This window comes from Desmodus rotundus, chromosome 4, assembly GCF_022682495.2.
Source record: "Desmodus rotundus isolate HL8 chromosome 4, HLdesRot8A.1, whole genome shotgun sequence".
NCBI lineage: Eukaryota > Metazoa > Chordata > Mammalia > Chiroptera > Phyllostomidae > Desmodus > Desmodus rotundus.
The window spans coordinates 75,894,630-75,907,615 of NC_071390.1; positions in this window are offsets into that span (position 1 = coordinate 75,894,630).

Here is a 12,986-nt window from a genome sequence, read left to right on the forward strand (position 1 = left end):
GATTCTTAATCCACAAGGGAAGTAATAACAAAGACCTTTTTTTAAAAGGCTGTTTTCTGTGTACTGGAGTATTAAAATCACTATTAGATTCTTTCTGCTCTCTCACATCTTGTGGAGTCAGAAGTTCAAAAGCAACAGTGGCTGTTGGGTTGGGCTTTTATTAGACATGAATTCACTATCAAAGTTTAAATATGACTTTTCACATCTTGCTATGCATTTACCTCTTTCTTCAATATATAACTCCACATTTTTTCCTCTGCATCTTTGTGTATTGTCTTCTAAAGAACTGATAAGTCTCTGACTTCTAATTTAATTTCTAAGGTTTCTTTTCTATTTACTACAACTTTTTAGGTGTTCAACAAAGCCGAATTAACCAAATTCTCCAGGAAAACATGTCCATGTTATCGTGACATAACAGAGCACAGCCTTTCTCATAGTGTTGTCTATTCTTATTATTGCACACAAAGAAACGCTTAATATTATAATTCTGAGTACAATAAGATTTTTTTAAATATATTTATTGATTATGCTATTACAGTTGTCCCATTTCCCCCCTTCACTCCACTCCATCCTGCACACCACCTCCCTCCCCCACATTCCCCCCCTATAGTTCATGTCCATGGATCATACATATAAGTTCTTTGGCTTCTACATTTCCTATACTATTCTTACCCTCCCCCTGTCTATTTTCCACCTATCATTTATGCTACTTATTCTCTGTACCTTTCCCCCCTCTTTCCCCCTCCCACTCCCCTGTTGATATCCCTCCATGTGATCTCCATTTCTGTGGTTTTGTTCCTATTCTAGTTGTTTGCTTAGTTTGCTTTTGTTTTTGTTTTAGGTGTGGTTGTTAATAACTGTGAGGTTGCTGTCATTTTTACTGTTCATATTTTTATCTTCTTTTTCTTAGATAAATCCCTTTAACATTTCATATAATAAGGGCTTGGTGATGATGAACTCCTTTAACTTGACCTTATCTGAGAAGCACTTTCTCTGCCCTTCCATTCTAAATGAAAGCTTTGATGGATAGAGCAATCTTGGATGTAGGTCCGTGCCTTTCATGACTTAGAATACTTCTTGCCAGCCCCTTCTTGCCTGTAAAGTCTCTTTGGAGAAATCAGCTGACAGTCTTATGGGAACTCCTTTGTAGGTAACTGTGTCCTTTTCTCTTGCTGCTTCTAAGATTCTCTCCTTATCTTTCATCCTGGGTAATGCAATTATGATGTGCCTTGGTGTGTTCCTCCTTGGGTCCAGCTTCTTTGGGACTCTCTGAGCTTCCTGGACTTCCCGGAAGTCTATTTCCTTTACCAGACTGGGGAAGTTCTCCTTCATTATTTGTTCAAATAAGTTTTCAATTTTTTGTTCTTCCTCTTCTTCTGGTACCCCTATAATTTGGATGTTGGAACGTTTCAACATGTCCTGGAGGTTCCTAAGCCTCTCCTCATTTTTCTGAATTCTTGTTTCTTCATTCTTTTCTGGTTGGATGTTTCTTTCTTCCTTCAGGTCCACACTGTTGATTTTGAGGCCCAGTTTCCTTCCCAACACTATTGGTTCCCTGTACATTTTCCTTTGTTTCTCTTAGCATAGCCTTCATTTTTTCATCTAATTTGTGGCCAAATTCAACCAATTCTGTTAGCTTCCTGATTACCAGCGTTTAGAACTGCGCATCTGATAGGTTGGCTATCTCTTTGTTGCTTAGTTGTATTTTTTTGTGGAGCTTTGATCTGTTCTTTCATTTGGGCCATTTTTATTTGTCTTGGTGTGCCTGTTACTTAAAGGGGTGGAGCCTTAAGTGTTCCCCAAGGCAGGCTAATGCTTGTTGCTGTGCTGTGATGCTGTGCTGTGATGCTGTATGTGGGGGAGGGACCAATAGGGAGCAGTGGCGCTTGCTCCACTCTCTGCTGGATTTCAGTCACTCCCTCCGCTACCCACAATCAAACTGGGCCCCTCTAGTGCTGATTCCCTAGTGGGTGGGCTTGTGCATGCTCTAGGCCCCTGTGGGTCTCTCCAACGAACTCTCCTGTGAGGCCGGGAGTCTCTCCCACTGCCACCTCAACCCCCATGGGTGTTTTCAATCAGATGTTTGAAGCTTCACCTCCCCTCGCTGGAGCCCTGGGTTGCAAGGTCTGCCTCGCTTCCCCGCCAATCCTCCTGGTTTATCTATGCACGAATGTGGGGTTGTGGGGTCTGCTAGCTGTCTCACTCCCCATTCCACAATCCGCCACCTTGCTGGGTCCACCAGTCGCCACCTTGCCGCGAGTCCTCTCTGCCCCGGCTGCCCATCTCCGCCCCTCCTACAGGTCTGGATGAATGTTTCTTCTTTATCTCCTTGGTTGTCGGACTTCCATGCAGTTCGATTTTCTGTCAGTTCTGGATGTTTTTTGTTTTTAAATTGTTGTTGTCCTTTTGGTTGTGTGAGGAGGCACAGTGTGTCTACCTACGCCTCCAAATGAGATTTTTTAAAAACATCAGTTCTCCAGGGAGAGAGGCATAGGGAAGGGAGGAGAGGGAAACAAGTTATCAGAATTTACAGAAAATGGCAGAAACTGGAAACTCAGGCTAGACGTGGGGAACAGGGAGTAGTCCAAGAAGATTACCAAACTTTTAACTAAAAGAGAAGTCTACTGTTAGTTATGACAAGAACATTTCATGAGCTGTTCCTCAACGAAGATACAGTCACTATTAAAGCCACATCACTTTTTTAAAAAAGCTGCATAATGATTAGAAGAATGAAGCTCAGATGCTAAGTCTCAGAAAGAGGTAAAGAAGCTCAGCTTCTCAAACCTTCTGATGGAATTGCTCACAAGGGAGGATGGCAATAATTGCACATGCCCAAGATACTTGGGAGTAAAGATTGAAATTACCTCTTACAAACTAGAAGTTTCTTCAGAGTTTCCTGTTTTCACTTTAAAAACCTTTGTGAATTGTGCATTTGACCTCATAATATACCCATGGTCATCTTAATATAAAAGTAATGTTCTCACCCTGGCTGGTATAGCTCAGTGGGTTGAGCGTGGGCCTGTGAACCAAAGGGTTGCGGGTTCAGATCCCAGTTGGGGCACATGCCTGGGTTGCAGGCCAGGTCCCCAGTACAAGGAGCACAAGAGGCAACCACACACTGATGTTTCTCTCCCTCTCTTTCTCTTTCCCTTCCCCTCTTGCTAAAAATAAATAAATAAAATCTTTAAAAAAAATAATGTTCTCAATTGCCACTCATATATCCTTGGCACACCGCGGGCATAATCTCCATTGAATAAGGAGCAGGTAGAGGACACACTTTTGACAAACCCCTCAAAATCCTTGTTAGAATGCAGATTCTGATTCTGTTCATTCAGGGTGGGATCCCAGGCTCTGCTTATGTAAAATCCCCCAGGTCATTTCTATGCATTTTGGGTAGCTGGGCCATATGCCATCACATTGCACAGTGTAGTCCCTAACCATCAGCATCAGCATCTGCTGAAAACATGCTGGAAATGCAGACTTCCAGCCCTATGCTGGAAATGCAGACTTTTACTGAATCAGAAAGTAAGGTGGGGCCCAGGAATATGTCCTTGTTAAAAACAAGCCCACATAGAGGTACATGGAATTAACCAGGGAGTAAGAATTAGGTAAGCCAAGAGTAGAGATTATAGGTGCTTAGGTCCTATGATACATATATGCCTTAAAGATTCATGCAGATGGTTCAAAACCAAGAAAAGAAATTTCCTGGATCCAATTCCAGAGCCAAAAATCAGAGATGAACTCATTGCAACCAGGGCAGTTGCAACACAAATATATTGCTGAGCATGGAACTAGAAGGGGTAACCAGAATGTGGTCTGGATAGGAGATTAGGAAGATGGGTTTAGGAAGAAATGAAAGTTCACCAGAACAATTTCATCCACATGAGGCTTGGCCTTCCGCATTTAAGCCAGATAAGTGAGAGGACTGTGGGGAGGGGTTGAGAACTATTCCTGCAGAGCCAATGCGCCATCAGATTGTAATTAACCTGAGATACAAAACATTGATTTCTACACATTAGCAGTTGTTCTTTGGGGAAGGCTTGTTTTATGTACTTTAGAGTCTTCATCAGCTTCCTTTTGAAAAAAATCCCAACTTTGTTCTTTATTCTAAAGAATTTTCATGAGCTTTTGTTTCTAGAGGGAAAAGAGTTTAGTCCAAGTCTAGGTAGAAATAGCTATAGAGAGAGCATCAGAGGTCAGGTATAGGGGAACCACAGCACCAAAGGGGACAGCTGAGGCCTATGGTGGTAGATGATCAGGAAAGCCCTGAGCTAGCTGGGCCCACTGCTCCCTCCTGGCCTGAGGTGACCACACACAGAGGCTCTGAGTCCCTAGAGCTGAGCTATCTTGCTGCACGAAAAATCTGGATTTCCTTCAGCTGGGCCAAAGCCCAAGCCTGGAGTTCCAGAATGAACTTAGTAGTGGTGTTCACAGAGGAGGTGTTTTCTGTAGAGGTATGAGGTACTGCTTGTGATTTCATCACTATGCCTCATACCAAAGAGTGACAGAGTTATTGCTCCAGCAAAAGATTGTTTTTTGTTCTATTATTTTTGGTGTTTTAGTTCCCAAATCTTTAAGGAAAGTCTTTTCTAAAAATTTTTATTGTTATTCAATTACAGTTGTCTGCATTTTCTCCCCATCCCTCCACCCCACCCCAGCCAAACCCACCTCCCTCCCCTGCCTCCCCCCTCCTCCTTGATTTTGTCCATGTGTCCTTTATAGCAGTTCCTGAAAACCCCTCTCCCCACTGCCCCCTCCCCACTCCCCTCTGGCTATTGTTAGATTGTTCTTAACTTCAATGTCTCTGGTTTTATTTTGTTTGATTTTTGTTGTTGTTGTTGATTATGTTCCAGTTAAAGGTGAGATCATATGGTATTTGTCCCTCACCACCTGGCTTATTTCACTTAACATAATGCTCTCCAGTTCCATCCATGCTGTTGCAAAGGTTAGAAGCTCCTTCCTTCTCTCTGCTGCATAGAATTCCATTGTGTAAATGTACCATAGTTTTTGGATCCACTCATTTGCTGATGGGCACTTTAGGGAAAGTCTTTAATTCATAAGCAGTCTCTATATAGCACAAGCTTTGAGCGTACCCAGAGTTCCCAGTTGCCCTGAGTGCCCTCCTGCAGGGCCTGCTGTGGCTCCAGGCTTTCCTCTGCCCTATATGCAGGTTGTTCCTCCACCTTCTCCAGAGGGTGGAAGCCAGCCCTGGGGACCAGCAGGCCTAGATGGTTTGATGCACTATCCCAGAAGCCCTGACCTCAGGAGGGGTGGTTTAAGGGAGTAGGACACAGGAAGTTACGGGTAGTCACGGGCCCCATGAGCTACAAGGATCAGAAGCTTTCTTCTTGTGCTTGTCCTATTTCTCCTCTTCATCCTCTCTCCAGGACCCTCTGTCTTCTTCACTGACTGTCCCATTCCTCCAAACTCTCCCCAAATATTTTTGGGAAAGAAAAGTAAGCATAAATACAATTGTTCTAAGAGAAGTTAAACCCCCTAAAAGTTATCTACAAACATACATAGGAACAGGTTGTATAATCACCCTCATATCTCCAATTTTTCTCCATCCAAAGAACATAAAGAGTTATGTCAAAGAGGTTAACACCTAAAATCCAACAGGATATTAAGAATGAGAACATTCAATAATTAAACATCTATCTCATTGTTACCAGGCACTAGATACTACAGTCCATAAGGAGAAAAATAGCACATATGTACACAAGTGCCCTGGAAGTCAGTTTCTCAACAGCTGTTTCTAGTTATGCTCAGTTTTTTATTCTATATACTTGGTGACTTAGAGGGACAAGGCCTTTAGTTACAATGAAGAACTTGAATTAAAGCATGAATCAGACACCCAAAAGAGAGCTGACCTGGTTTGACAAAAATAAATATTATGAAGATTAAAATTGAACTACACAATTTGTTTTATTGTTGAATTTTCAAAAAACACAACAACTCATCAACCAGACTAGAATATGTTTCCTAATAAGCACAGTATGATGCATTATATTTATTGAACAACTACTAAAGAAAGGCACTGTGCTAGTTGCTTCAGCTAATATAATTCAATCTTCACAAGCTGCTACATAGTAGAAGTAGAAACAGGAGAGGAGCTACTTGGATGTCAGTCAATTCCACTGGAATGAATAAACCGAGATAAATTAATCCCCACTTTTGCCTCACCCCTCTGCATCATCAGAATGACTTTCTGAGTAACAGAGCCTAGGGCATGTGTCTGCTCCTTGGCTCTGCTGTGGTGGGGAGAAGAGGAGTTGGGAGAGGAAGTCTCCAGGGATTTGGCTGTCTTCCTAGAAGAAAGGCAGTGCTCCTGACTTGTGTCACCAGAGGTGCACCTAATGGTAAAAAGGTCACTCCTCAGGGAAAACCAGAGCACTATAAGAAAGGTAAAATAGTGGGTGCTCAGGAAAGGAAAGGTGCTCGCTTCAGAAACACCAAAACACAAAGTGAAATGAGTTGCCCAGGTTCACATGACTACAAAATATTTGCCCCTGGACAAGAAGAGAGAACATCTGAATCCCAGTGCACCTTCTGTTACCTGCACCTCTGAAACTACTCTGAAATTACTGCACAGAAACCAAAAGGAACAGAAAGGAGCATCAATGTTCTTTAGATGCCAAAGCAATTAATTTCAAACATACCAGCCCCCTTATCCATGCCTCATTAAGACAGAAAATCTTTTAAACAACCCAGAACTCCAGATGACAACCTGTGTCAGAAAATAATCAGTAAATAAGTAACCAAAGGTGGACTTTGAAAGGCTCATACAGGCTTCACACTCTATCACATAGCACCTTGTGAGTATGAGTTACATCATGGAGCAAAAGCATTTAGCATGTTGCTTTTCTCTTAGTAACTGTTCAGTAAATGTTATGTATTATAATGTGATTATTTGGGAACATATATTCTATTTGGATGAATGATTTTTTTCTTTTGAAAATGCAGAAATTGAAGTTGGACTTTTGGTAAGCAAATATTTATTAAAATTTCTTAAATGGAACATAGCACTCATCTTAAAAGTATAATAATTAAAACATGAAAAAAATTAAGAACTTGTACTTACCAAAAGAATCAATAATGAGAAAAAAAGCCAAGAGTGGGAGAAGATATTTATCATACATGTAAATAGCAAACAAAAGACTCACATCCAGGATATATAAAGAACTCCTTTTATTACTCCTCTATTGCTATGAAACAATTTACCTCACCACTTGATGGCTTAAAACAACAAACATTTGTTATCTCAGTTTCTGTGGGTCAGCAAGCCAAGCGTAGTTTAGCTGAGTGTCTGGCTCATGTCTTCCCTGAGATTGCTGTGGAACTGTCAGCTGGGGTGAGTCAGCTCAAGGCCTGGCTCTGGAAGAATCTGCTTCTAAAATCACTCACATGGCTGTTGCAGGCACCAAGTGCTTACTGGCTGTTGCCTGGACATGTCAGTGGGCCTCTCCATAGGGTGGCTCACAGCATGGCAGCTGGCTTCTCCCAAGCAAAGGCAGAGAGGGAGAGAGAGAGTCAGAGAGACAGAGAGAGAGACAGAGAGAGAGAGAGTTAGAGGACCAGCAGACAGACAGAAGTCATTGTCTTTTTTAAACCTAATGTGAGAAGTGACATCTCATAACATTGGCTGTATTCTATTAATTAGAAGTGAGTCACTAGGGTCACTCAGTTCAGTCCACACTCACGCTCAAGGGCATGAATACAGAAGGGTCACTGAAGGCAAATCTAGAAGCTGGCTATCACACTCTTGCAAACAATAAGAAATGACAAAATAAAAACTGACAAAGAGGAGGTAAGATGGCGGCAACATAGGTGGGAGCGGAGTCCACTTCCCCTCAATGCCAGGGAAATACCTAGCTGATCTGAGGAGCAGAGAGAACAGCCAACAGTATTCCAGCATATATGAAGATCAGAGACCAAAGATAGAGGACATTGAAAGATCTGACGGTAAGAAGAGTGCTTAAGGACAATCAGGTCCCCAGGACCCGCGAGGTACAAGGGCGGCAGAAGCGCCAGCACAGGTGCAGGGGCTGCTACAGGAATCTTGGGAGAGGGCCAGGCTGAGCTGTGAGTAGCCAGGTGCTTGTTTGGACCAGGGGGGCTTGAATAAGAGGAATTTCTCAAAAAGAAAAAGAAAATAGAGGCACTCAGGGGCTAGTTAGAGAACTCTCGCCAGCAGCCACGGCCCCTGGTGCCCCTCCCACCTTCGCCCCTGGACAGCCAGCACGGGATAAGCAGCCCCGGAGCCCCGGCGCTCACCTGAGGCCCGGTTGCGCGCATACAGATTAGCGAACTGGGGGCCCACACATGAAACCCCGGAGGGGCACCCACACCTGAAACCTCAGGTGGGAGAGCATTTGGAGCAGAGGCTAGCTGCTCCACCCACAGGCCCAAAACCTCCACCCGAGTGCCCCGAGTGATTCAGTCCCAGGGTGGCCCTGCCCGCCCGAGAGACTCAAGCCCAGGGCGGCTGGATCGGCCCCCCAAGCCCAAAGCGGCTGGATCGGCCCCCTACGCTACGCGCTTCTCAGACACAAAGCCGGCCGGCTGCGCACGATCCAAGCACAAAGCCGCTTGCGCGAGTTCCAAGCCGAATGCAGCTGGCTCGCAGGCTGCACGCATTCCAAGCACAAATCAGCTCCCGCGTGTCCCAAGCACAAAGCTGCTGGATTGGCTGACCAACACCCTGATTGCCTGCCAGGGACCACACCTACAACGCCTACCTAACACCGGGCACACAGAGCCCTGCAGGGCCTACTAGCTCTCTAGGACAAAGGCAGAACACCCAGCAGAGGGGAGCTGCAGGGCTGGGGGAGACTGCAGGCTGAACAACAGTGAAGAGTGTGGCCCAGTAAGGGAGAAAACTGAAACCAATCCTTCCAACCACCCCCGCCCTTTGCTCAGACAGGACGACCAGCAGAACTAACCTGACCAGTTTAAAGCCAGCAGATTTTTTTTCTTTTTCCCTTTCCTCCTTTCCCCCTGAATTCCTTCTTCCTTTCTTTTTTTTTCTTTTTTTCATTCCTTCTTCCTCCCATCCTTTACCTTTTGTATGTCTTCTTCCTGTCTTCTTTTATCTATTTCTATGTTTTAATTTTTGTTAAAATTCCTTCTTATCTTGCCTCCAATCTTTCTTTATTCCTTCATCCCTCCTTCCTTCCTTTCCTCCTTTTCTATTTCCTCTTTCCCTCCTTCCCTTTTTTTTTCTCTTTCTTCCCCCCTTTCTCTTTTTCCCACAGGTGAGACAACAAAACCTGGAGAGCTGAAAAGACCAGAGTTAGACCGTGTTAAACCCATAATCATCAGCTCAAGACCAGTGAGCACAGGAGATTAAGGAGACAGGACCACCGAATCCCATAGGCATTCTACCGTAGAAGTTCATACCATAAACCCAGGGAGTCAGAATAGAGCAATTTAAGTAGCAGAGGCCAACAAGAAGAGTCTCACAAACAATGGGAAGACAAAGAAACAATTCCCAAATGAAAGGAAAGGAGGAAGTCTCAGAAAGAATGCTAACTGAAAAAGAGGCAAGTCAAATATCAGATACTGAGTTCAAAGCAATGGTTATCAGGAAGCTCAATGAGCTCTCTGAGCTCAAAGAGAACTACCAGAAACTACAGGGAAACTACAATGAACCCACTGCAAACTATATCAACATGAAAAAGGAAATAGAAACTATCAACAAGGGCCAAGAGGAAATGAAGAATACAATTTGTGAATTAAAGAACACAGTAGAAGGAATGAAAAGCAGACTTGATGAAGCAGAGGATCAGATCAGCGAGCTGGAGGACAAAGTAGAAAAAAACACCCAGAAAGAGCAAGAAAAGGAAAAGAGGCTCAGAAAGAATGAAGAGGCAATAAGGTAAATGCAGGACAACATGAAACGTAACAATATCCATATAATAGGAATACCAGAAGGAGAAGAAGAAGAGCAAGGGATAGAAAACCTGTTTGAAAAAGTAATGATGGAAAATTTCCCTAATCTGAGGAGAGAAAAAGTCACACAAATCCAGGAAACACAGAGAGTCCCAAGCAAGAGGAACCCAAATAGACCCACTGCAAGACACATCATAATTAAAATGGCAAATTTCCAAGACAAAGAGAGGATCTTAAAAGCAGCAAGGGAGAAACAGGAAGTAACATACAAGGGAGCCCCAATAATGTTAGCAACTGACTTCAATGGAAACGCTCCAAGCCAGAAGAGAATGGCAAAAAATATTCCAAGTAATGAGAACCAGAGGCCTGCAACCAAGGCTACTTTACCCAGCAAGGCTCTCCATCAAGATAAAAGGCCAAATAAAGAGTTTCCCAGACAAAAGAAGTCTAAAAGAATACAGCTCCACCAAACCAGCTCTGCAAGGGATGCTAAAGGGACTGCTTTAAGGAAAGGAAGGAAAAGAGAAAGTCAGAGGAACACAGGTAGGATTAAAGGCAATGAATAACTTCCTATCGATACTAACCTTAAATGTAAATGGATTAAATGATCCAATCAAAAGACATAGAATAGCTGAATGGATAAGAAAACATGACCCACATATATGCTGCCTACAAGAAACCCATCTCAGGACAAAAGACTTATACAGACTGAAAGTGAAGGGCTGGAAACAAATTTTCCAAGCAAACGGACAGGAAAAAAAAGCAGGGGTAGCAATACTCATATCAGACAAAATAGACTTCCAAAGAAGGGCCATAAAGAGAGACCCAGAAGGTCACTTCATAATACTCAAAGGAAGAATCCACCAAGAAGACATAAACATTGTAAATATATATGCAACCAACACAGGAGCACCCAAATACATTAAGAAAATCTTGGAGGACTTCAAGAAAGATATTGACAGCAACACAATTATAGTAGGGGACTTTAACACCCCAAGGTCAAAATTGGACAGATCTTTCAAATAAAATATCAACAAGGATATTGTGTCACTGAACAATACCCTAGAGGAAATGGACTTAACTGATATATACAGAGCTTTTTATCCCAAAGAAGCAAAATACACATTCTTTCAAGTGTCCATGGAACTTTCTCAAAGATAGACCACATGATAGGACACAAAGCAAGCCTCAACAAATTCAAGAAAATTGAAATCATATCAAGCATTTTCTCTGACCACAAGGGGCTGAAACTAGAAACCAACCCCAAAGGACAAAACGAAAAGCACTCAAAATCATGGAGACTGAATAGCATGCTATTAAACAATGAATGGGTCAAGAATGAGATTAGGGAAGAAATCAAAAACTTTCTGGAAACAAATGAAAATGAACTCACAACAAGCCAAAACCTATGGGACACAGCAAAGGCAGTCCTGAGAGGGAAGTTCATAGCAATACAGGCCTACCTTAAGAAGATAGAAACAGTTCAAACAAATAACCTAACCCTATGCCTACGAGAACTGGAGGAACAACAACAAAGACAGCCCAGAGCAAGCAGAAGGAAGGAAATAACCATGATCAGAGCAGAACTAAATGACATAGAGACTAAAAGCACAATTCTAAGGATCAATGAATCCAGGAGGTGGTTTTTTGAAAAGATAAACAAAATCGACAAGCCTTTAAGTAGGCTCATCAAGAAGAAAAGAGAGAGGATCCAAATAAACACAATTAGAAATGAAAGAGGAGAGATTACAACTGATACCACAGAAATACAAAGTATTGTAAGAAATTACTATGAAGAACTGTATGCCAAGAAATTTGAAAACCTAGGTGAAATGGACACATTTCTAGAAAAATATAATCTTCCAAAACTGAATGAAGAAGAAGCAAAAAACCTGAACAGACCAATAATAGCAGATGAAATTGAAGCAGTCATCAAAAAACTCCCAACACACAAAAGCCCTGGACCAGATGGTTTTACAGGAGAATTCTACAAAGCATTTAAGGAAGAGCTAACCCCTATCCTCCACAGACTATTCGAAAAAATCCAAACTGATGGAAGACTCCCAAACTCTTTTTATGAATCCAACATCATCCTAATCCCAAAACCAGACAAAGACACAATGAAGAAAGAAAACTTCAGGCCAATATCTCTGATGAACATAGACACTAAAATTCTCAACAAAATATTAGCAAACCGTATCCAGCAATACATTAAAAAGATCATCCACCATGACCAAGTGGGATTCATCCCAGGGATGCAAGGATGGTACAATATTCGCAAATCAATAAACATAATACATCACATCAACAACACCAAAGACGAAAATCACATGATCATATCAATAGATGTGGAAAAAGCATTTGATAAGATACAGCACCCATTTCCGATAAAAACACTCAGCAAAGTGGGAATAGAGGGAGCATTCCTCAACATAATAAAGGCCATATATGAGAGACCTACAGCCAACATCATACTCAATGGACAAAAACTTAGAGCTTTCCCACTAAGATCAGGAACAAGACAAGGATGCCCTCTCTCACCACTCCTATTCAACATAGTACTGGAAGTCCTAGCCACAGCAATCAGACAAGAAAAAGCAATAAAAGGCATCCAAATTGGAAAGGAGAAAATGAAACTGTCACTGTTTGCAGATGACATGATAGTGTACATGGAAAATCCTATAGACTCCACCAAAAAACTACTTGACCTAATAAATGAATTTGGCAAAACAGCTGGATACAAAGTCAATACTCAGAAATCAAAGGCATTCCTGTACACCAACAATGAAACTGCAGAAACAGAAATCAGGAAAAAAATCCCATTTGATATAGCAACAAGAAAAATAAAGTATCTAGGAATAAACCTAATCAAGGAGGTAAAAGACCTGTACTCGGAAAACTACACAACATTGAAGAAAGCAATTAAGGAAGACACAAACAAATGGAAGCATGTACTATGCTCATGGACTGGAAGAATTAACATAATCAAAATGGCCATACGACCCAAAGCAATTTATAGATTCAATGCAATCCCTATTAGAGTACCCATGACATATTTCACAGATATAGAACGAACATTTCAGAAATTTATATGA